Source organism: Mesoplodon densirostris, chromosome 12 (assembly GCF_025265405.1).
Source record: "Mesoplodon densirostris isolate mMesDen1 chromosome 12, mMesDen1 primary haplotype, whole genome shotgun sequence".
NCBI lineage: Eukaryota > Metazoa > Chordata > Mammalia > Artiodactyla > Ziphiidae > Mesoplodon > Mesoplodon densirostris.
The window spans coordinates 39634134-39656765 of NC_082672.1; positions in this window are offsets into that span (position 1 = coordinate 39634134).

Here is a 22632-nt window from a genome sequence, read left to right on the forward strand (position 1 = left end):
ACAAATTTAAAACCTTTAATATATTAGACTAGTAAAACTGGTCAACTATAAAATAGTTGTTAAATAATTGCAGTATAAATTCACTGGAAATATTTAAGAAATGTGTTGATTTCACTGAATAGAAACACTTTAACACCAATTTTTAATAATTTCAGAACAAGGCTAACTACATCACCTGTCTTCATACAATGTCTTTTCTTTGCACCTGAACTCTAAATGAGAAACATCTGGTAGTGTTTAATTCATATCATTTATTGGATGTGGCTACTTCTGTGAGAACAATTCAGATTTCCTCAAGCTGAACTATGGGGAGACTGCCACTTTATTTTCAGGAATAATATTTATTGTTTCCAATCTGACCTTGATACATGGGGCCCAGAGAAAATACCAGAAGATTACCTTTATTTTGTTGTATAGTAGTTTTCATTAGGAAATAGAACATCTTAAAATTTAAAATTTGAATGAACAAATTATCAAATGCATTTATTTTTGTAAATAGTACTTTGCTTTGTTACTAATTATTGATTAATACTCATGCGATTGAATAAATATTTATTGAGTGCCTAATCTGATGTGAAGATTCAAAAAGATGAGTTATACACAAATCCCTACTCTGGAAAAGGCTATAATCCAGTATGGGAAATAAAAATAATTCATATATTATTCTAAGAAAAGATAGTAAAAAAGTGGCATAAAAATAAGAGAATTCAAATAAGAAAACAACTCCAAGGAATTTGATGTACCAGGAAGATCTTCAGAGAGGGATTTGAAGATGGGTCTTGAAGAATAGGTTAGGGCATGTAGCCTAGAGAAGGAAAGGAAGGATATTCCATATAGAGAGAACACAAATGCAAAGATGTGGGAATGGAAAAACATGGGTTGTATCAGTACATCAGTGAAAAACCCTATTTGATTAGAATATAAGAAGACTGTAGGGAAGGAATTGGAAATAAACCTGAGAAAGTAAGCTGTAGGTAAATTATGTCAGCCTTGAACTCCTGACTTTACTCTGAAGTAATGAGGAGACACGGGAAGGATTTGAGCAGGTAGAGTGATGTGATCAGATCTGGCCATCAGAAGATTACATCATCAACCATGTGCATTGTGGGAAAAGCTGGCAGAGTCTGAGAGCCCAGACAAGAAGTAACAGAGACCAAGATTAGGGTAGTGACCTTGGAAATGGGAAAGAAGGAAAGATAGATTAGACAAAGGGAAACTGGGAAACTAGGCAAATAAGTGAATGTAGGAAATGGAAAAGACAAAGTAACAGTTTGGCACCTAGGTAACTAGAAAAATAGTATTATAATTAATAGTAATAGTTAAGTCCAGAGGAAAATGGGTTGTTTTGTGGGAAATTGATGAGTTCCGTTTTGAACAAGTAGAATTCAAGATTCTAGAAAGATATCAAGGGGGTGAAGTCAAAAATTGTATCACTTTTTCTTCCCCCCTTTGGTGTAAGTAGCAACCTAACAAGCTTGAAGCATCATACCTGATGCTAACTATTTGCCAAACCCTTTAAAAATGTCTTGCTTAAACCTTGATTTTATTTTTTATTTTTTCCACAGCTCCCCAGTCTCATTTCACTCACATTTGAAGTAGAAATCAATCTTCCTGGCTCTTACTGTTTTTCTCCATGTTTCCTTCTAACTCAGTTTGTCATTAATCACATTTCTCCTCTCTTTTAACACCATCCTAAATGGTGCACCTGCCCACTAAGTTTTACCCCTTTATCCTAAATTTTACAGAGAAATTATTTTTCCCCTAACTACGCTCTTTTCTGTTTCTTTCCAGTTAATGCATTTTGAATAAATGTTTGTCTTTCCCATTAAAATGAGAAGAAAGCATTCCATTTTTTCTCAGTACTGGTTTCTGTATTTTCTTTCACTTATATCTGACAGCAAATGGAAGCTATTTTTTTTTAATTTTTATTGGAGTATAGTTGATTGACAATGTTGTGTTAGTTTCAGGTGTACAGCAAAGTGAATCATTTATACATATATCCACTCTTTTTTACATTCTTTTCCCATAGAGGCCATTACAGATTATTGAGTAGAGTTCCCTGTGCTATACAGTAGGTCCTTATTAGTTATCTATTTTATATATAGCAGTGTGTATATGCCAATCCCAATCTTCCAATTTATCCTTCAAACTCACAAACTGAAACTCTTGATCACCTTTGTTCTGCAAATCCGTTTGAAAAACAATGGAACTGTAAATTCCTAGAACAAAATGTACATAAAATAAGTCCAAATTCGAGGTCCATAGTTAGGATCTGTCAATTTATTGCTTTTTCTTTGACCTTTCTCCAACCCTGCTTCCCTCGTTCCAGGAAAAAGTTATTCCACCATATACTTCTATACTAAAAATAACATAAGTCAGGTTTTAATCCACTTTTCTAGGAGTCCTAATGTGCAATATACTTATGATACTGTTTGGCTGAATGCCTTAATCAAGGCAGGAGTGGCTCCTGCCTCTGTGCACTAACAACACGTATTACATAACCCCATAGATAATGTTATAGTGTAGTCATCGTCTTCCCATCAAATTGTGAGATCTCTGAAGAGGCACCACCTCATCTTAATTCTTATATGCCTCATGCCTGGCCCAGTACGTCACACGTAAGTGGTCTAATGTTTGATGAATAAATACCTAAATAAATGAATGTGCAGATGCTAGAGGTAGACCTCAAGGCCATCCAGGCCTTTATGCTTTAGATGATGCTTAAAATGTCATATCTAGCCTGATTCTCTCTCCTTCTAGTAGCTTTCCTTTTGTTTAATTACACATAAAACCAAGAGAGTTAGAATTAATTTTAAAATGCTTGAGATAACATATCAAAGCTTAACAAAATCAACATGTAATATGTTAAATATATCCTTTTAAACAAATATATGTTGTAATGTTTCTTGACTTATAATTTACTTACTTTTACATATAAATTAAATTATACTCTTTTCCATTATATTACCTTTGTGACATTTTATGATTATGAAAGTAGTGCTGTTGTGGTAGAAGACTTGGAAAATATCAAAAAAACATAAAGAAGGAAAAAAGTCAATCATAATTCTACAGCTTAGAAATACCAATATTAATCTGGGATGCATTTTCTGCATAAGTTTTAATACATGGAATCATAATTTGTTACAGCTTTGTATCCTGGCCTATTTTTTCATTTAACATCATATTTTTAGTATATTCTTTGTGAGTAAACATTTTTTGAAATTATCTTTAATGGCCATGTACTCTTCCCTTTGAAAACAATACCATAATATTTTTGCCTATTCCTCTATGTATTAGATATTTGGATAATGTCTAAATTTTTAAGATTATATGTACTGCTACAAGAACATTGCTGTAATAAAATGGCCAGCAGGTAAAAAACTGTGAATATTCAACACTATACCAACTTGTTAATTACATTATTTAAGTTAATCTTCATAATTTTCTATAAGATATATATATAATTATCCACATTTTACAGTCAAGGAAATAGATTCAGTGAGAAGAAAAAAGTAACTTACCCTAAGTCACATAACGAGTAAAAAGTAGAGAAGGTATTTGAACCAAAATTTATCCGATACCCTAGCTTTTCTCTGACCAGGGAAACCACAGCTCTGATTGGTTTACAAAATTAAGTTCAAGAAGGCAAATTATTGAGGCAAAGAACCAACTTTTTAAAATTCTGTGAGAAAGGACAGTCTCTTCAATAAGTGGTGCTGGGAAAACTGGACAGGGACATGTAAAAGTATGAGATTAGATCACTCCCTAACACCATACACAAAAATTAGCTCAAAATGGATTAAAGACCTAAATGTAAGGCCAGACACTATCAAACTCCTAGAGGAAAACATAGGCAGAACACTCTATGACATAAATCACAGCAAGATCCTTTTTGACCCACCTCCTAGAGAAATGGAAATAAAGACAAAAATAAACACATGGGACCTAATGAAACTTCAAAGCTTTTGCACAGCAAAGGAAACCATAAACAAGACCAAAAGACAACCCTCAGAATGGGAGAAAATATTTGCAAATGAAGCAACTGACAAAGGATTAATCTCCAAAATTTATAAGCAGCTCATCCAGCTCAATAGCAAAAAAACAAACAACCCAATCCAAAAATGGGCAGAAGACCTAAATAGACATTTCTCCACAGAAGATATACAGACAGCCAACAAACACATGAAAGGATGCTCAACATCTTTACTCATTAGAGAAATGCAAATCAAAACTACAATGAGATATCATCTCACACCAGTCAGAATGGCCATCATCAAAAAATCTAGAAACAATAAATGCTGGAGAGGGTGTGGAAAAAAGGGAACACTCTTGCACTGCTGGTGGGAATGTGAATTGGTACAGCCACTATGGAGAACGGTATGGAGGTTCCTTAAAAAACTACAAATAGAACTACCATATGACCCAGCAATCCCACTACTGGGCATATACCCTGAGAAAACCATAATTCAAAAAGAGACATGTACCAAAATGTTCATAGCAGCCCTATTTACAATAGCCCGGAGATGGAAACAACCTAAGTGTCCATCATCGGATGAATGGATAAAGAAGATGTGGCACATATATACAATGGAATATTACTCAGCCATAAAAAGAAATGAAATTGAGCTATTTGTAATGAGGTGGATGGACCTAGAGTCTGTCATACAGAGTGAAGTAAGTCAGAAAGAGAAAGACAAATACTGTATGCTGACACATATATATGGAATTTAAGAAAAAAATGTCATCAAGAACATAGGGGTAAGACAGGAATAAAGACACAGACCTACTAGAGCATGGACTTGAGTATATGGGGAGGGGGAAGGGTAAGCTGTGACAAAGTGAAAGAGCGGCATGGACATATATACACTACCAAACGTAAGGTAGATAGCTAGTGGGAAGCAGCCGCATAGCACAGGGAGATCAGCTCGGTTCTTTGTGACCGCCTGGAGGGGTGGGATAGGGAGGGTGGGAGGGAGACGCAAAAGGGAGGGGATATGGGAACATATGTATATGTATAACTGATTAAATTTGTAAAATAAAAAAAAAAAAAATTCTGTGAGCATTTCAATCTTTGCTATTTTTACAGATGAAAATTTTAACTCTTATTTATTATGCTTTTATTTGAATACTAATAAAGTAAAAACTGGTTAACTAGTTTTTTTATGTCTTGTAGCCATTTTTACCTCCTGTTAGAGAATTGTGAGTTCATAATCTTTTGCCATTTTTTTATTAGGACCTTTGTGTTTTTCTTATTGATTTGTGCGACCTTTACATACTAAGAATATCATATTATCATCTTTTCCATATTTGTGGTAGTTTCCTAGTTTGGACAATTTTGTTTCAATGTTTTGACATACAAAAGTTTGCTTTTTATGTTGTACAATTTAATAGGCTTTATTTTCAGGGCCGTTTTAGTTTCACGGCAAAATTGAGAAGAAGGTACAGATTCTGATTTACCTCGGTCCCCACAAATGAATAGTCTCTCCCACTATCAGCGTCCCCCACCATAATGGTATATTTGTTACAACTGATAAGCCTACAGTGACATGTCATTACCATCCTAAGATCATAGTTTATATTAGGGTTCACCCTAGGTGTTACACATTCTAAGCATTTGGACAAATGTATAATGATATGTATCCACCATTACCGTATCTCAAAAATTTACATTTTAAGAATCAATTCTATCAGACTTTTTAATTTGTCTTTTGTACTTATAAAGGTTTTTTAATTAAAATATTAGGTGAATATTTCTTTACAAATATTAGGTGAATTTTCTTTACAGATATTTTGGTTTACTTTATATAGTTTAGGTAATGATTTTTATAATAACATATTTCAGACAAACAAAAGCATATGAAATGATGTAACTACATGGAGCTACAATGCGACTTAAAAAATAAAACGTGGGGCTTCCCTGGTGGCGCAGTGGTTGAGAGTCCGCCTGCCGATGCAGGGGACACGGGTTCGTGCTTCGGTCCGGGAAGATCCCACATGCCGCGGAACGGCTGGGCCCGTGAGCCATGGCCGCTGAGCCTACGCGTCCGGAGCCTATGCTCCGGCAACCGGAGAGGCCACAACAGTGAGAGGCCCACGTACCGCAAAAAAAAAAGAAAAAAAAGACGGTGGAAAGCACTTTCCCTGTCAAGCCACCTAGAGATACAGGAAAGACTAGATATGACTTCCAATCCTAACCAATTGTTCTACACCATGAAAAACCTTTAAGCTGAGATTTAGAAAATGAATAGAGCATTGAGGTCTAATGGTAAGAAACAGAAACTACAGACTCAGATTTCTCTTGAGATTTTGACTCAACATCATCTTGGGTTCTAGTTATTAGTCTAGAGCATTGACCAAATGCAAATTAACTGGATGCCTAGCAAGGTGTTAAGGAAGTTTTCCTTCCAGAGAAATCTCAAACCTGGCAAGCATATGCATGGTAGCACTTAATCCCTAAACATTCCCTCCACCACTAAAACTTTACCAATAGGGAGTGCATTGCTAACATGTGGCAGCAACAAAAAAAGAGATCAAATGTAGTCACAAGAAAATAATTGTCAAGTGAAATTCTCTGCAGATTCCTGACCTAGGGACTCACTGACCTTCCAGGGCAGTAAGTACTGGCAGTCCCTGATGAGTAGAGCCATTGTTTATTTATTTTTCCCCTCTTTTCATTCCCAAATGAGAATTTTATTGAGTTTATCCTTTATTTACTCCACCATTGTCTATTATGCTTGCTGTAGATGGTTAAACAAATATACCATTAGTCATAGACTGTTGAATCATGAGAAGCTACATCTGAGCCTGACAGAAAGATAGGCACAAAGCAAAGATCCAGATCTAGAGGTAATATGGTAACTGTACAACAAACATTTGTAGTTTTTAGACAGAAGTTGAATGTGGTATTTGTTGCAAATAAAATATTGAATAGTTGCCTTATGTGTTACATAGGAACAATGTGTATATAAAAAGAAATGTTGAATGTATGAATTAAAAGAAAATGTATGTGTTTACTGGGCAACCAAGTGTGATAAAATAGAGATGTATTGGTTTTAGCTATCAAGCATCCCTGGCAGCAGAACCCCCCTTTTTCTTATGGACCCCTCCATTTTCAATGCACAAGGTTTAGATGGGCTGCTCCAGGTCTAGGAGTATGCTCTGATTTGATAATTCAAAATCAGAATCTGCAATTACTGTTTAAGAAATGGGCACATGACCCAAGGTAGGTCAACCAAATTAGCCTGAAGATTTTTGCTAAAAAGCATTGGGAAAAGAGCATTCTTATTCCATTGGCATTGTTGTTGGTAGACTATAAGCCTGGAACTGCCAAGGTTCATCTTTGCTACCACTTAGAAAGCTTCTGAGAACAAAAACAACCAAGAAAGCAGAGCTGAGAGGTGCAGAGAGAGAGAGACTTGATAACATGTTAGCATCTAAATCAGCCATGCCCACAGCCTATGTATACAACATGTGCTTCTCAGTTATTTGAGGCATTAAATTGCCTTTTCTGCTTCAGTAAATTCATAGGGAATAAGAAGCAAAAATGTTGATAGATAGATACCTCTATTTCTACCCTTTGAATCCCGGCTGTGGGAGAAACAGTACCCTATTTTGGTCTCAGATTCAGATAGTATACCTAATCCTGGAGAACATACTTTGGCCCTCAAAGGTGTTCCTATCCAGCTGGCACCACAACTGAGTTTTCACAAGATCATTCCACCGTTCTATCAGGCCAACTGCTTCAGGTGATAAGGTAGCATGCTAAGATCAGTGAATTCTAAGCCCATTGCCACATTTCATTTGTTGCAAAACTAAGTTCATTGGTTGGAGGTAATGCTGTGTGGAATTCCATGATGTTGAATAAGGCATTCTGTATGTCCATGGATGGTGGTTTTGGCAGAAGCATTGCAGATAGGGACAGCAAATCCATATCCAGAGAAGTATCTATTCCAGTGAAAATAAAGCACCATGATGGAAGTGGTTTGATGTAATCATCCTGCCAGCAGGTGGCTGGCAAAATTACCAGGGGAATGGTGCCATAAGAGTGTCTCAGATTTTGTCTGTTGGCAGGTTGGACATTCAGCAGGGGCTATGGCCAGATCAGCCTGAGTCACTGAGCCAATGCAAAGCCTCCATCCTTGCTTCCATGGCCACTGTCTGTGTTCATTTGGCAAGGACAGCAGTAGCTGGGGATACATAGAAATAGCAACTTTCCACATGATTATTACAATCCTCCTTTGCTGATGTCACTTTTTGGTGAGCATTAACATAAGTCACAAATATCTTCATACTCTATACCATCAGAGAGGTCTATCCACATATCTCTTCCCTATTCTGTCTTGTGACCAATTTTCTGATTGTGTTCCTTCCAAGTTTCTGACTCTTCATCCAAACACTAAGCATTGCATATGGATCAGGGTAGACCCATGCCTCTGACCATCTCTTCTTTCAGGCAGAAATGAACAACCTTGTGTACTGCTCTGACTTCCACCCATTGGAAGGATTTCCTTCACCACCACTGTCCTTTAAGGCTACCCCTGAGCGAAGCTGTAGTCCTGCAGTTTTCCACTTTAGAATGATGCCAGCATACTATGCAAAATCACATGTAAACCAGACCACAAATTTTGTTCTTCTGTAGTCAGTTGGTCATGGAAAGCTCCCCATGAGACCTAGGTACAAACTGAGATGGAGGAAGGAACTTAGGAAGAAATATGGGCCATGAGCATCTGCGATCCTGGCTCTGTGCTAACTTGTGCCTTCAGGACCTGCTTGATCCTGATCTTATATGACTACATTCATGTGATAATGAAGTACTGCTGTAGTGGCCCAATGTCTTGGCTTCTTGTCAACACTTGGTTCATGATTGGTAGCTCAGGTGATTTAGTAACTTACTGGTCCATGATCAAGCTTTCAGTTACTTATGGCTTGCCAGTAACAAGTAAGAAGCTGCTTTTCAAAAGGAAGAGAGTTTTCTACAGAGAAGGCAAAGTTTTATCACAAAATTGTTAAAGCTCTGTGCTATGACTCACTTGTAGGGACCCACCAAAGCTTTCATACAGCATCCCTATCTACCTCTGACACTTCAAGAACCATCAGATCTGCTCATTCATAAGGCCCAAGTTGTGGAGCAGCTTGTATGGTAGCCTGGACCTGATAAAGAGCCTTCTCTTCCTCTGGTCCTACTCAAGGCAGCCTTTGGTAAATAGGTTGGAATAAGTAGTTCAAATGGATAGATATTGTCTCCCAAAATCCAAAGAGGTCCACAAGGTGTTTGACTCTTTCTCAGTGTTAGATGAGGCAGATGCAGCAACTTGGCCTTCATCTTCACAGGGATGTGTCAATATGCTCCAGACTACAAGACCTCTAGAAGCTGAACCAAGGGGGCAAGCCTCTGAAGCTTTGTGTGGTATTTCTGTATTATGCACATCTGTATATTTCTGAGGTGGTGATTTTTTTCTTGCATGTTATGATGAGACTATCCTCCTCCAAAGTATCATCACTAATAAGGAAGAGGTAAATGACAGTGAACAGAATCTTCAAGCCAGCCGTAAGTAATGTTCTGAAAGAAAGCAGAACACTAAGATAAGAAATGGAACCAGGGGCTAAAGTCCTAGTGGCAATTTGAAAGGAAAAAAGGGCCTTCAGGATAGAAAAGCACAAAATTAGGAAATGAAATTACACCTCCTCTCCCATCAAAGAGAGAATGCCACATTCAGGACTAGTTCTGCAGGTCCTTTTTCTTCTTTATATTTCTTCCTTGCTTTTAGCACTTGGTATCTCTTCTATTTCAACCTAAATACTGGGTTTTATCAATCATGCCTGCCAAAATCTATCAGTTTTCAATGCTTCCCTCCTGCCTACAAGATAAAAAGCAAACAATTCATAGCCAAAAGGCTGCTTCAGATACAACCCTCAACTATCCTTCCAGCCACCCATGCAACCTATTCTCAAGCTATACTGGATTCCTCACCTTTCCTAGAATACACTGTATGTTTTTACAGCTTCCAGTCTTTGCATAAATGATCCCTCTCCTGGGAAAGACCTCCCTCCTCTTCTTCTCCTGGATTGCTCAGTTCATCCTCAAGACTCAACTCAAATATCATTTCTTCTCCGATTTCCCTGATTTACCCAAACAAGTTAATCAGTCTCACCTCTGGGTTCCCCACAGCATTTGGCTTATAATTGTTAGAGTGCTGACCACAAGAGCTTGTTGTTTTTCTATCTATGTATGCCTATCTTGGTGAATAGAACAAAGAGGAGCATAATAAACATTCGCTCAGTAAATGAATAGATGGATTTATTACCTTTTGATTTGCCCGGATCTTCCACTGTACCGCCCCATCTATTCACCTGCAGTTTGCTGATGATGTTATTTAAAATCTTTAAGGAGGAATTTATTTTTCCAAAACAGCTGTGTAAGCAATTACCTAGAGTCACTAAGAGAATATTCCCTTGAATTGGTTTGTTTAGAGGTCACTTAGAAAAGTATGGTATTTGGTGGTTTATGATATATGGTGTTTAATTAGCTGATTTTTTTTATTTTTTGGTGGCACATTTGTGCATGAATCTCTGTATAAGAAAGAGAAAGAACTGAGCAGTTAATTAAAATGCTGTTCTTCTTTTTACAGTTTACTCTGTCAAAGTTATGCAGTTATCCCAGCCAGAATAGTGGACAGAGCCCATGATTAAAATCCTTGTTTTCCAACATTCTGACTGTGTAACCTTTGATAGATAAGCCCTCCACTGCTCAGTTATCTTTCCACTGTAAAATGAAGATAATGATTCTTGCCCATGTTACAGATTTCTTGAAAATGTCAGTTTTTTAAGTGAGTACAAACACTAGTCAAATACAAACATTATGCAGACTTTTTGTGCCTAATAAATATATCAGTACATTTAGTGAGGCATTCTAGGGACAACCTGTGTACCCTTAAGATTTATTTAACATTATATCTTTACCAACCTGCACAGTGTCTGACAAACTAGAAACCTAATTAACATATATTTAAATACCTTAATTCAAAGAAGATCATTGAGATAGTACCCGGAAAATTCAGGAAATTTTGCTTCATAGTTGGAGTTAACTTTTTCTGTCATTATTGTAGGCTAATGTCTTATTTCATCAAAAAACCCCAAAAAACTAGTAGTTTACAGTCATAGTCATCTAGTTTAGGACTCCTCATGTCTAGGTCAAATTCCAGCCCAAGTAAATCCCAATTCAGTAGTACATAATTTTAAATTGGTAAATTTAAGGGAGCTATGAAAAGCTAATTTCTAAACTTTTTTTGAGAACTACAGATTCTCAGTTATACCTGTTGTCCTATAAATGCAAATGTCGACCAGAATATGAGAATACACTGACAATTTGTTTTACCTAAATTAGAAGTGTCACTTTGCTCCAACTAAATTAGAAGCACCTGTGTCACTTTGATCCAAACTCGTGAGTTGTGAAGAGCTCAGGTTCAAGCTGGTCTGACAGCTGCTTCGAAATGGCAGCGTGGTGCAGCTGTAATTGTGGAGACAGCAGAGGAAATAGGGCTACACATCAAGGGAGAATCATGCTACCATTTAATAGTTTTTCCCCCTCCTGAAATCTCACCTTAATTTTGCCTTATATTCATAGTTCAGTTCTCTATGGAAGAAACTGTAAATTAGATTCCTTAAAAATTAAACACATTCATTTATTTCACAAAGGTTATTGAGTTCTTAATATGTGCAAAAGGGCAACATGCTACTCTGGTGACAGAAAGAAAGAGAAAGCTTTCACTGTAAACTCAGGGAGAGAGACTTGTGAACAGCTTGTGCCTTAAGGGAGCAAGAGGTAGAAAAGCAACTAATTTCAAGAGAAAGGGTCAAGGAAGACTTTTTAGAAATAGTTGCATTGAGGCAGAAATAGAGACACAGATGTAGAGAACAAACATATGGACACCAAGGGGGGAAAGAGGGGTGGGATGAATTGGGAGATTGGGATTGACATACATACACTAATATGTATAAAATAAATAACTAATGAGAACCTGCTGTATAGCACAGGGAGCTCCACTTCACTGTACGGTAGAAACTAACACAACGTTGTAAAACAACTATACCCCAATAAAAGAAAGAAAGAAGGAAAGGAGGAAAGAAAGAAAGAAAGAAAGAAAGAAAGAAAGAAAGAAAGAAAGAGAAAGAAAGAAAAAGAAAGAAATAGTTGCATTGAACAATTTTGAGAGATGATGACACTCTGAGTTAAGGTATTTCTAGAGAGAGGAAACTGTACCTATTTATTGCCCAGGAGTATCAATTTTCCTTGTGAACCCTGAAAAATAAAAATAACTCAGCACTTTTTATAAAAGTGTTTAGAGATGGGGAGCAGAACACAGGGCAGTCAGGATAGCCAGGGGATAAGTGATTAGGCGGTCAGGGACTGATGGCGAAGAACACTGCACACCATCCTATGACATCCTATTATCCTTTTGGGGACACTCAGCCTCTCATGGGCTTGAAGGACAGGCTCAAAGTGACTATAGCAGTCAGCCCCGAATCACAGTAATTTGAACAGGGATGGTTTAACATAAAGAATCACTAACTATAACGTGGGATTGGAGTGCCCAGGGATTAGCTAGTAAGAAGTAAAAACAACTCTAAAGAATATAGGAATCCCAGATATGAGGAGCAGCCACTCCCTCTCAGGTAGAGCCTGAAGACCAACCTACTTCCACCCCCAAGGCTGAGACCCCGACCTTGTTGGAGAGGGCACAGAAGTGGCTCACTGGATGCAGAGGATGCTGTGATGCTGCCCTGGTGGAACTTATTGGAAATTCACCCTCCAGGGTGCCAGCAAAAACTATTCAAGGGCAGATGACTCAGCTGGAGGCACTCCTTATAAAACTGCCTAAGGGTAGAGGTACTGAGGAATCTGCTGGCAGCTGCATTCTGCTGCCCAGCGTGAACTGCCTAGCTGGGCACCGGAGAAGCTGCCTGTACTGGAGGAGCCTAATGCTACAGAGCGATGCATTTCCAGGCTGCAGGAGCCAGACAAGAGGAACACACTGGAACCAGGAAGAAAAGCCGCTCCTCCTGCAGTGTCTCTCCAGCAACCTCTAGTGACAAAGCTTATTCTGTTACCTGCTAAGCAAAATATTCCATCAGCCTGCTCCGTGTTCACAGAGCAGGTAAAAAGGGTGAATTCAGAGCCGAGAGGCAGCAGTAGAGACAGCATAGAGCCAACATGATTTACATCAAGAATTCACAAAAGGCTTAGAACTAGCAGAGAACGCAGATGCTGAAAATAAACAAATGGTGGAACGTTGTTTAAGTACTTTGATCCATAGATTCCTTCCATCACTCTCTGCGGCAGGGTGACTGCCCTCCTTCAACCCAGCAGAAAGGCTGGAGTTTTATTCTTTGAAGACAAAATAGAAGGTCTTTGGACTGGGATGTGCCGGGAACAGTGTGAAAATCAGGCGAATGTGGTGAATACAGACCTACTGAATGTTGAGCCCCCTGTGCTCTTCCTTCCTCATTTCCTGGCTCAGTGTTGACAACCTTTTAGTTCCCACCCTTAAAATGAGAAGGCAAGGTTAACGAGATGTCTGAAGAAGACTCTAACATGAAAGAGACCAAAATAATAATTGAAATAAAGACCTTAGAAAGGAGAAGAAAGTTCAATTATTCTCAAAGAAACAGGAAAAAAAATTTCAAGACTTTCTTGCAGTATAAAGGAACATTTGGTGGAAAAAAAGAGAACATGATAAAAAACATGATGGCAGAGATGAAAAATTCAATAGTAGTGATGAAAGATAATGTCAAGAAAACCATCCAGATACTAGAGTACAAAGACAAAGAGATGGGAAATAAGAGAAAAGATAAGAAAAGGGTAAGCTGGGACAAAGTGAGAGAGTGGCATGGACATATACACACTACCAAACGTAAAATGGCTAGTGGGAAGCAGCCGCATAGCACAGGGAGATCAGCTCAGTGCTCTGTGACCACCTAGAGGGGTGGGATAGGCAGGGTGGGAGGTAGGGAGATGCAAGAGGGAAGAGATATGGGGACATATGTATATGTATAACTGATTCACTTTGTTATAAAGCAGAAACTAACACACCATTCTAAAGCAATTCTACTCCAATAAAGATGTTAAAAAAAAGAATATGTGTAGAAAAAAAAAGAAGATGGTTCAGGAGGTACAATATTTGAATCACAGAAGTTTCCAAAAGAGAAATCAGATGAAACAGGCAATCATCATAAAAGCCAGGGAACCATCATTAAAATAATTTAAGAAAATTTCACAGACATGAGTTTCCAGATTAAAAGGGCTCACTAAGTGACAGCAAAAAAAAGATGAAAAGTAGGCCCAACTAAGTGAAATTTCAGGTAAATAGAGATAAGCTTCAAGATAGAAAAAAAAAGACAATAAATATGCCATGCAAAAATAAGGAACCAAATGAGATATCTCAACAGCAACACTTTTCTCTAGAGGAGAATGGAACAGCATTTTCAATATTATTATAAAAAGAAAAGAATCTTTCAATGTGGGAATCAATGCCCACTTACCGGTGTTATGGTAAAATAAACATATTTCCAGACGCACAAATTCTCAAATATTGTATTTCCCATGCACCTTTTCTCAGGAAATAATTAGAGGATGTACTCCAATGAAACAAGAGAGTAAGCAAGAAAGACAAAAAGAGGGAATCAAGAAAACAGGATACCCAAATTAGAAGAAAAACAAGGGAATTCTCAGCATGACAAGAAAAGTTCCTAGACAAGTGCTTTGAAGTATCCCTAAAGAGCAGTCAGTTCAAGTAGAGAATGAATGGACTTCTCCAGATGGATGACTCCATACAAAATAATTGGAACTGATAGATTACCTGAGAAGAATGATCTTGGGGATAATGGTACTGAAAGGCTATTGTGAAAAATTAGCAAAAGATTTAAATAAAACCAATCTAATGAATAAAGCAAGGCTATTACCAATGTCAAGAAAAATGAAAGTTTAAAAGGAAGTGTAATTTTAGTAAATTCCTAAAACGCTCAGCTATAAATATTATTTACATAGTCATAATAATGTAAGCAATTAATTAAATCTAGACAAAACTTTTAATGTAACTGTATTGTGGGAAATGGGGAGGGAACCAGAGGAGATGAAAGTTTCAGGGAGCTAAATGCTCAACCACCATAGTAGAAAGTCAATTGATAATATTTAAAATTGAATAATCAAAATATAGGAGTATATGCATATTATTGAGAAATATGAACAGGTATGAAGAAGGAATCTCTGAAGGAATTAAAAAATTGCAGGAGAGATTGACAGAAATGTATTTTGTTATATAAGTCCCACTTATAAACTATGTGTATATATTACTTTTTCAAAAAAATGTAAAAAGGAATAAAAATATGAGTTTAAAATATTTGCATATTCACACTCATTGAACAAATATGTGTTAAGAATTCACTCTGTGCCTGGCTCAGTACTCTGCACTGGGGATAAAACTGGAATAAGACAGGGTTCCTACCCTGAAGGAGCTCATACGATTGGAAGATGACAGAAGGGTGATGAGAGGAATATGAAACAAATAAAGGGGAGGGCATTGCCGTTAAGTGCTAGATGTAGAGTATGAATTGTAGCATGGGGAATTCAATTGTCTAAAAGACGTATAAAAGAAAATGTTTCTTGAAAAATAAATGTTTTCACAGTTTAAAAGAGGTTACCATTATTAGTTCATTAATAATAATAGAAGTAATAGGTGCTACTTTTTTTTACCACCTCCTACGTATTAGATGCTCATACTCAGTCTTTTACCTTCATCCTTTGATTTAATCCTAGCTCGAATGAGGCAGATCTTATTAGCCTCATTTTACAGGTGAGCTGAATCATAGTAGTGTTAAGAATAGAAAAGCTTCACATCTGTGCCAATAGCTGACATGATTCAGACTCAGAGGGAGGGGATGAACTAGATTATTTTCTTGGCTTACTTCAAATACTGTGATTTTACAGTGTATTTCTTTCTATAGGTTGTAGCCAGTAGAGTTGAAAAGTCACTGTTACCAGAACCTCATAATACTATTGAAATGGACCTGTGTGCTAGAACATGGAGAGGTCTTTGCAAAAGAAGAAGTTTTTGTCCTGCAAAACATTCCTTTAAAAGTTTGATATTAACTATTTATCTATACAGATATATGTAGCTACCAAAGAAAGTATTTCTTCTTTCTCTTTAAGTAAACTTCTTAAAATTTCCATGTGAATGAATTCAAACCACCATCAAAATATGCTTAATTGTTCTCTTCTTTTGTAATTCCCAAAATGCTAATATTGTTCATTATACTTTTAATATATCCTGAATAATTTAATTTAAACTCTAATTACTTAACTCCATTTTCCTGTCAATTTAGTTATTGTGCACCTGCCAATTTATCTCTCTTTATAAACTAAAATAAAGGATAAAAAATGAATAATAAAATAAAATGCTTAACTCTATTTTGTATTCATTCTGCCATCCTATTATTGAAATACTTTGAAGAGCATCTCCATGTGACCTGTGTAACTATCACAATACTGTATTCTAAATTGAAATGACAGGTACTACCAATATTTGATGTCCTTTCATCCTATTATTCTCTATGTATGGTTTTCCATCTTGATGTTAGATGACCATTCTGAAAAGAGTAGGATGAGATTTTATATTTGCTAAGAGATTTCTTTTTTTAATGCTTCAGAGCTGCTCGGGAAGTCAAGAGTTCAGCCTTTGAACATCTATAAACCATTGTGTAAATTATAGAAGCTTTTAAAGTCCTCACCATAAAAGCCTCATAAAAGGTTATTTTCATATTTAAAACTCACTGTGAATTTATTTCTAGACCAGAAAATGAGTTGAGAGTTGTCTTTAAGCTACTGTAATTCCCAGGTGTGTTTCCAATTAATTAGATATGTCAAAACAGGTCTGTTGAAATTAAATTACCTTTATTCTTCCTTTAAAACACATTTCCAAATCTGGGAGAAAAAGATTCAATAAACTACCAGCAACAAGGTTCTAGAGTATGAATGGTAAATAAAATGTTCTAAAGGTACACAGAGATCTATTTTATGGATTTAGCTTTGTAGCCAACCTGCATGCATCAGAAGTAAATAAAAAATGACTCAAGACAGTAGTCATAATCCTGTCTTTCCCTGTATTTGTACAGCACTTATTTTGAGCCCTCCTGATACATCTGCTACGTCCTACTATGTATTGTGTTTGTGTGTACGTCTCATCTCCCCTTCTACAATACAACTCTTTAAGAAAGGCCCCTTCTCTTATTCATCTTTTTATTCCTACTGTACCTAAGTTCTGATTTTGCATATATTTAGCACTCAATACATTTTTCTACTGGCACTTTAAAAAAATATATCTGTCCATTAAGGAATACTTGAAGAACACAGTAAAGGTAAAAAAAAACAAACCCAAAAAACCCCAACAAATGAATCACTGCTTGTTCATCTAAAAACACCAGAAATGATATTTTAAAATACTACCCGCCCTTTACTTTTTTCCTATTTGTTGCCATTTTAATATAGTTATAAGCCTGCCATCTGCATAATTTGTTTGTAAAGTTAGACATGGTAACACGAACAGTTCCCATGCTATTTTCAAACTGTAGTAAACAGTGAATTAGCTACATAATATTTCATTTAGAACCTTTCAAAACATAAAGTTATTCATAATTCTTTTGCTATGAGGCAGAAAGGTTATTGCAAACACCCTCAGTGTTTTTGAAAAGTTGTGCAACCTTCTGAGGATAGAAGTGTGGCCAGTGATCCAGTGATAAGACACATCTCAGGGTATAGGTTTTAGGATGTATTGTATCCAAGGGAACTTTGTGTTACCCACAGCTCTGAAGTGTGAGGTACTGGGGTACATCAGGCATTACTGGCAGTTTTGTTCCCCTGCTTTTCTACCTTTACCATCCAAAAACCGACCTTCTCCAGAAGAGGAAGCTGTTCACCTTTTTTGGCAGCTGAAGGCCTGCACTGCCTCAGCTCACCAAGTCACCCCATATTTATACTGTTAATTGGGAGGCTTCCATTAAAGAGAAATTAACCTTTAAGAGAAGAGCCCTGTTCTTGGGCCTTCATCACCCATAGATGAAACCCCTTGACTCTATGCATGGGCTCCCAGGGCAGTCTCTCCAGGCTCTACCTCTTATCCACACATCTTAACCCCAGTAACCCCCTGCTGTCCTGGATGCCAGCCTCTGCTCTGTTATATATTATATATTCAGCTCTCAGTGTTATATATTCAGCTCTCTGCTTGATCCTTTTGAAGCTACTGACCTATTCAGATGATTTTTTATTTTTTATTTTTTATTTTTTATTGGGAGCAGGATGGAAATCTCCGCCCAAGTTCTCTCATGGACACTGTATTTTCTGGCATGCTCCATTCCAACATCCAGGCCCAGATCTCAAAACTCCCTTCCAGGCTAGAGCCCTATACCATCTTTTTGTGCAAGAGAAAAGATCAGACACTGATTATGTGGGAGATAACTTTCACATTTTTTAGTGCATAATAGGTGCTTAGTGAATATTTGTCTACTATTTAGACATTTCCTAGAGGTGCTAGAAAGAAAAACATTTTTAAAATTCTTTAATGGAAGTCAAAATAATGGTTACTTTTGGGGTTGAATAATGTCTGGTACTGAGCATGAGGGAAGTTTCATGGGTACTGGAAATCTTCTATAACTTGATTTGGGTGGTTGTTAGGATGGGTACACTTGATAAAAATCCAAGAGTTGTACACTTGTATCAATAATCACTGGTTATTCCCTGGGGACGCAGTGGTTAAGAATTTGCCTGCTAATGCAAGGGACATGGATTCGATCTCTGGTCCGGGAAGATCCCACATGCCACAGAGCAACCAAGCCTGTGTGCCACAACTACTGAAGCCCATGAGCTCTAGCGTTCGTGCTCTGCAACAAGAGAAGCCACTGCAACAAGAAGCCTTGCATCGCAACGAAGAGTAGCCCCTGCTCACCGCAACTAGAGAAAGCCCACACGCAGCAACTAAGACCCAATGCAGCCAAAAATAAATAAATAAATAATAATTTTAAAAAAAGGATAACCATTATTGTATGTATCAATAAAAAGTCACCCCTAAAAACAAAAAGCAAAATCCCTGAGTTATTAGAATATTCCTAAAAACCTTTTTAATCTCTAAAACTTCTGAGATTCTAAGACAGAATCCACTAAATAAACATTCAGATGATCCATACATGACCAGGGTACCTCTTTCTTTCTAGCTCATGGGTGGGAGTAAGGTTATCAGCACAGAGTAAGAGTAAGCTAGAATGGAAATTAGAATCAGCTGTCTGCTCACCCCAGCTCTAAATGGCATATCTTCCAAATGTCCCTGAAGGAACTTAAAGGACAGACCAGGAAAGAACCTCCCCTGCTCCAGTATTCAACAGGGATCGCTCACCTTTCCACTATTCCCTGTCTCTTCCCCCTAACTTCATTCCTTGGCTACTCCTATTCTCAATACTTGTTTCAGTATTGCCTCATTTGGTGGAAACTCTTCTCCTGCTTTCTGATATTGTCCTGTCCTATTTGATTCTAAATTTTCCATATCCCCTCAGTTTCAATAAGCCTGGCTCTTGCTACAAGCTAGGTCTGGATGAACAGTGGTATAGCTGCAAAATAGGACACACAGCAGCTGGACTGGCCTCTGGCCTCCCCACTAATAGAGGGGTCTGGGACACAGGAAAACTGGATGCAGCGTACAAACATGAAGGAGGCCAAGCCTGAGGTCTGCAGCAGAGTAATCAGAATTGGGAATTCAGGCAAAGCTTACAGGAACAGTTACCTATTAAATATTAAAAAGGAAACAGAGAACTTATTCATAATCCAAGAGTTGATCTTTGCAGAAGGCACAAAGAGAGTTGGAAGTTGAAGGCCAGAACCTGGCCAAGTGATTGAGCATCAGTGATCAGAATTATGAAAGATGAATGTGCAAGAGGGAGAGGGAACTGAAAGCCAATTCTGATTCATCCTGAGATCTCCTGTGGGGTCGTGTTAAATCAAAAGCAGTCCCCAGAGAGGCCGGTCTGAAGCCTGAAGGTGAGGATGAATAGAATTGCCTGGATGATGTGAAGAACAAATGACTGGAAAAAAAAAAGACAGCTCTATATTTATACTATATCCTCCAGGAAGACAGGCACAGGTTTGCTCCCCAGCCCCAAGCAGTTATGTTTGTGCTCTTTGAGATTTATACTTTCTACTATAGGACATTTGAGTCTGCTGAAATGCCAAGAACTTTTGTATACTACCAGCCCAGGACCATTTTCACATAAATGTGTGGCTTCTGTTTTTCCCAGGCATATGGGGCATATGAATTCTGGCCCCAAACCAGAGAGAAGGCTTGTTGAGAATTCTCAAGGAAAGAATTTTCTTTTTTCCCTTTTATCCAGGACAAAGGCCAAGAAAGGTAAGCATCTTTATAATCACCATCTCCTGGTTAGGATAGTTCACGTCCTTAATGTGTTCCCTTTGGAATTCCTGGATTTGCCTCTGTGTCTTGCTCCAATATCTCACTTTGCGTATGAGCCCAAGTGTTCCTGACCCTGACAATCTACCCATTAAAATAAAACTTTAGCACTGACCGGGAGAGAGACTCATAATTTCTTATTGTTTCTGGACTTTAAGGCCTTCCGTACAGTTATACATTTTAAAAAATATTTTATTCAGTTGTTCCGTACTTGCACTCCAGGACCCAGGCAGAAGGAGAACACTTATCTGTGGTTTGATCTTCTCAATGTAGAGAGTGAGAAGAGTAAGAGAGCTGGTGAAACCAGCTCTGGTTTATATAAAAGTTTCTGCTCTGGTGAGTGTACTGTGACTTCTGCTCACATTTCCTTGACCAAAGTATGTCCATGGCAGAGCCCGGTGTCTGTGGTGTGGGAAAGTATGCTCCCCCCAAGGAAAACACTGTCAGCACATGGCAGTGGCTGGAGATATACGATCCTGTTACAGGGAAGAAGAGAATGAATAATTAGAAACAATAATACAAGCTGCCACAAGGGAGATCACAGGTGGAAGAACAAGTCTGATGAATAAGTTGATGTGTTCACATCAGACACATGATGCTTGAAATGTCTATGAGACACCCAAGCACAGATGCTGAGCAAGCAGTTGGATATATGGGTCAGAAGATGAGGGAAAATAACTGAATGGGAGAGATATATTTAGAAACATTAATTGAAAATGGTAGCTGAAATCTTATGGAAGTAAATGAAATCTTTCAGGGACAAGAGGATAGACTTGCCATTTGCACATTAATATTTGCATTCTTCCAATTTTCCTTAAAACACAAAGCTCTCTTGGTCTTTCACTTTTCAATTTTGTATAGAAACATCGATATCAAGAAATACTTCTCTATTATAAGAAAATCAGTAACTGAGGTAAGCAATAACTGAGGCTTAGGGTCAATGTGTGAAGGATAGCAAAGAGAGTAGTAAGTGGAAGAGATAGTACATATCCTATCCAAATGGGCAGGTGACATACAGCTCTAGCTAAATATTGCCAGGTAGAAATACTAGCTTAGGTTGTCCAAATGGTCCAGTGTTTTCAGGAAAAGCTGAAAACATATTTAATGGGTAATCTCCAATTTAAAAATATTGAATATAATTATTTCAAAATATTGCAAGGGCCAAATTATTATTATTATTATTTTCATTATCACTATCAACATTATTATTGTTATTCACTATCTGTAGGCAGATCTGGTCTATGGAGTCACCAGTTTGATATATGATCTATGATACAGAGTGAGAAGGGGACAAAGAAAGAAACCTGAGAACATTTAAAGAATGAACAGAAAAAGAGAACTCCACTAAGAAAAGTGGTAGGAGAAACCTAAGAGGACAGGGAAGTCACAGGTCCCCGAAAAAGGAATATTTCTAGAAGACCCTAATCTGGTTATTTTAAGACATTGATGTTTCCTTATATCTCAAAAATGCACACAAAAAATGTGTTTTATATTACTTGAACTAAAAAATATAATCTTGAGGTGCTGGTGTGTTAAAATACCACCACAATTTTAAAGAGGTTAGGATATGCCCTGAAAAATGTCTGCAATGCAAATCTTTATATATTTTTAAACCAAGACATTTTATTTACTAATGTGCTGTAAAATGTTTGTCCTTCAGTGAATAAAATATACAATTATGGCTATACCAAAATACAAGAGAAATATGAAAGATATTATATAACTGGTCAAAAAAAATTTTAATGATAATTTTAAGACAGAAAATATAACACAGCCTGTGGAAATGTGCTAAATCATTTTTCAAGCTATGGTAAGTACCTATCTCTGAGCACCCAGGTGTCTCTAACAAACATGCTAAAATTAGACCAAAAAAATGCATTAAGAGAGACTGGCATCAGCTTTCAAGGAATCTAAATGAAGGGTAATGCTATTTGAGCATCTGCACTCAGCTGCTGGACACTGATCCCTTAATGGCATGGATGTTACTTGAACTATATAGTAAAAAAAGCAGTGCTTCATTAAGTTCATATTTATTCCAGGTTGCCAAGGCCCATACTCCCTAAAACAACGTGAACTTTATAGTAAAATGAATTATTTTATCAAAAGGCAAATGCATTTAATTGATGGTAAA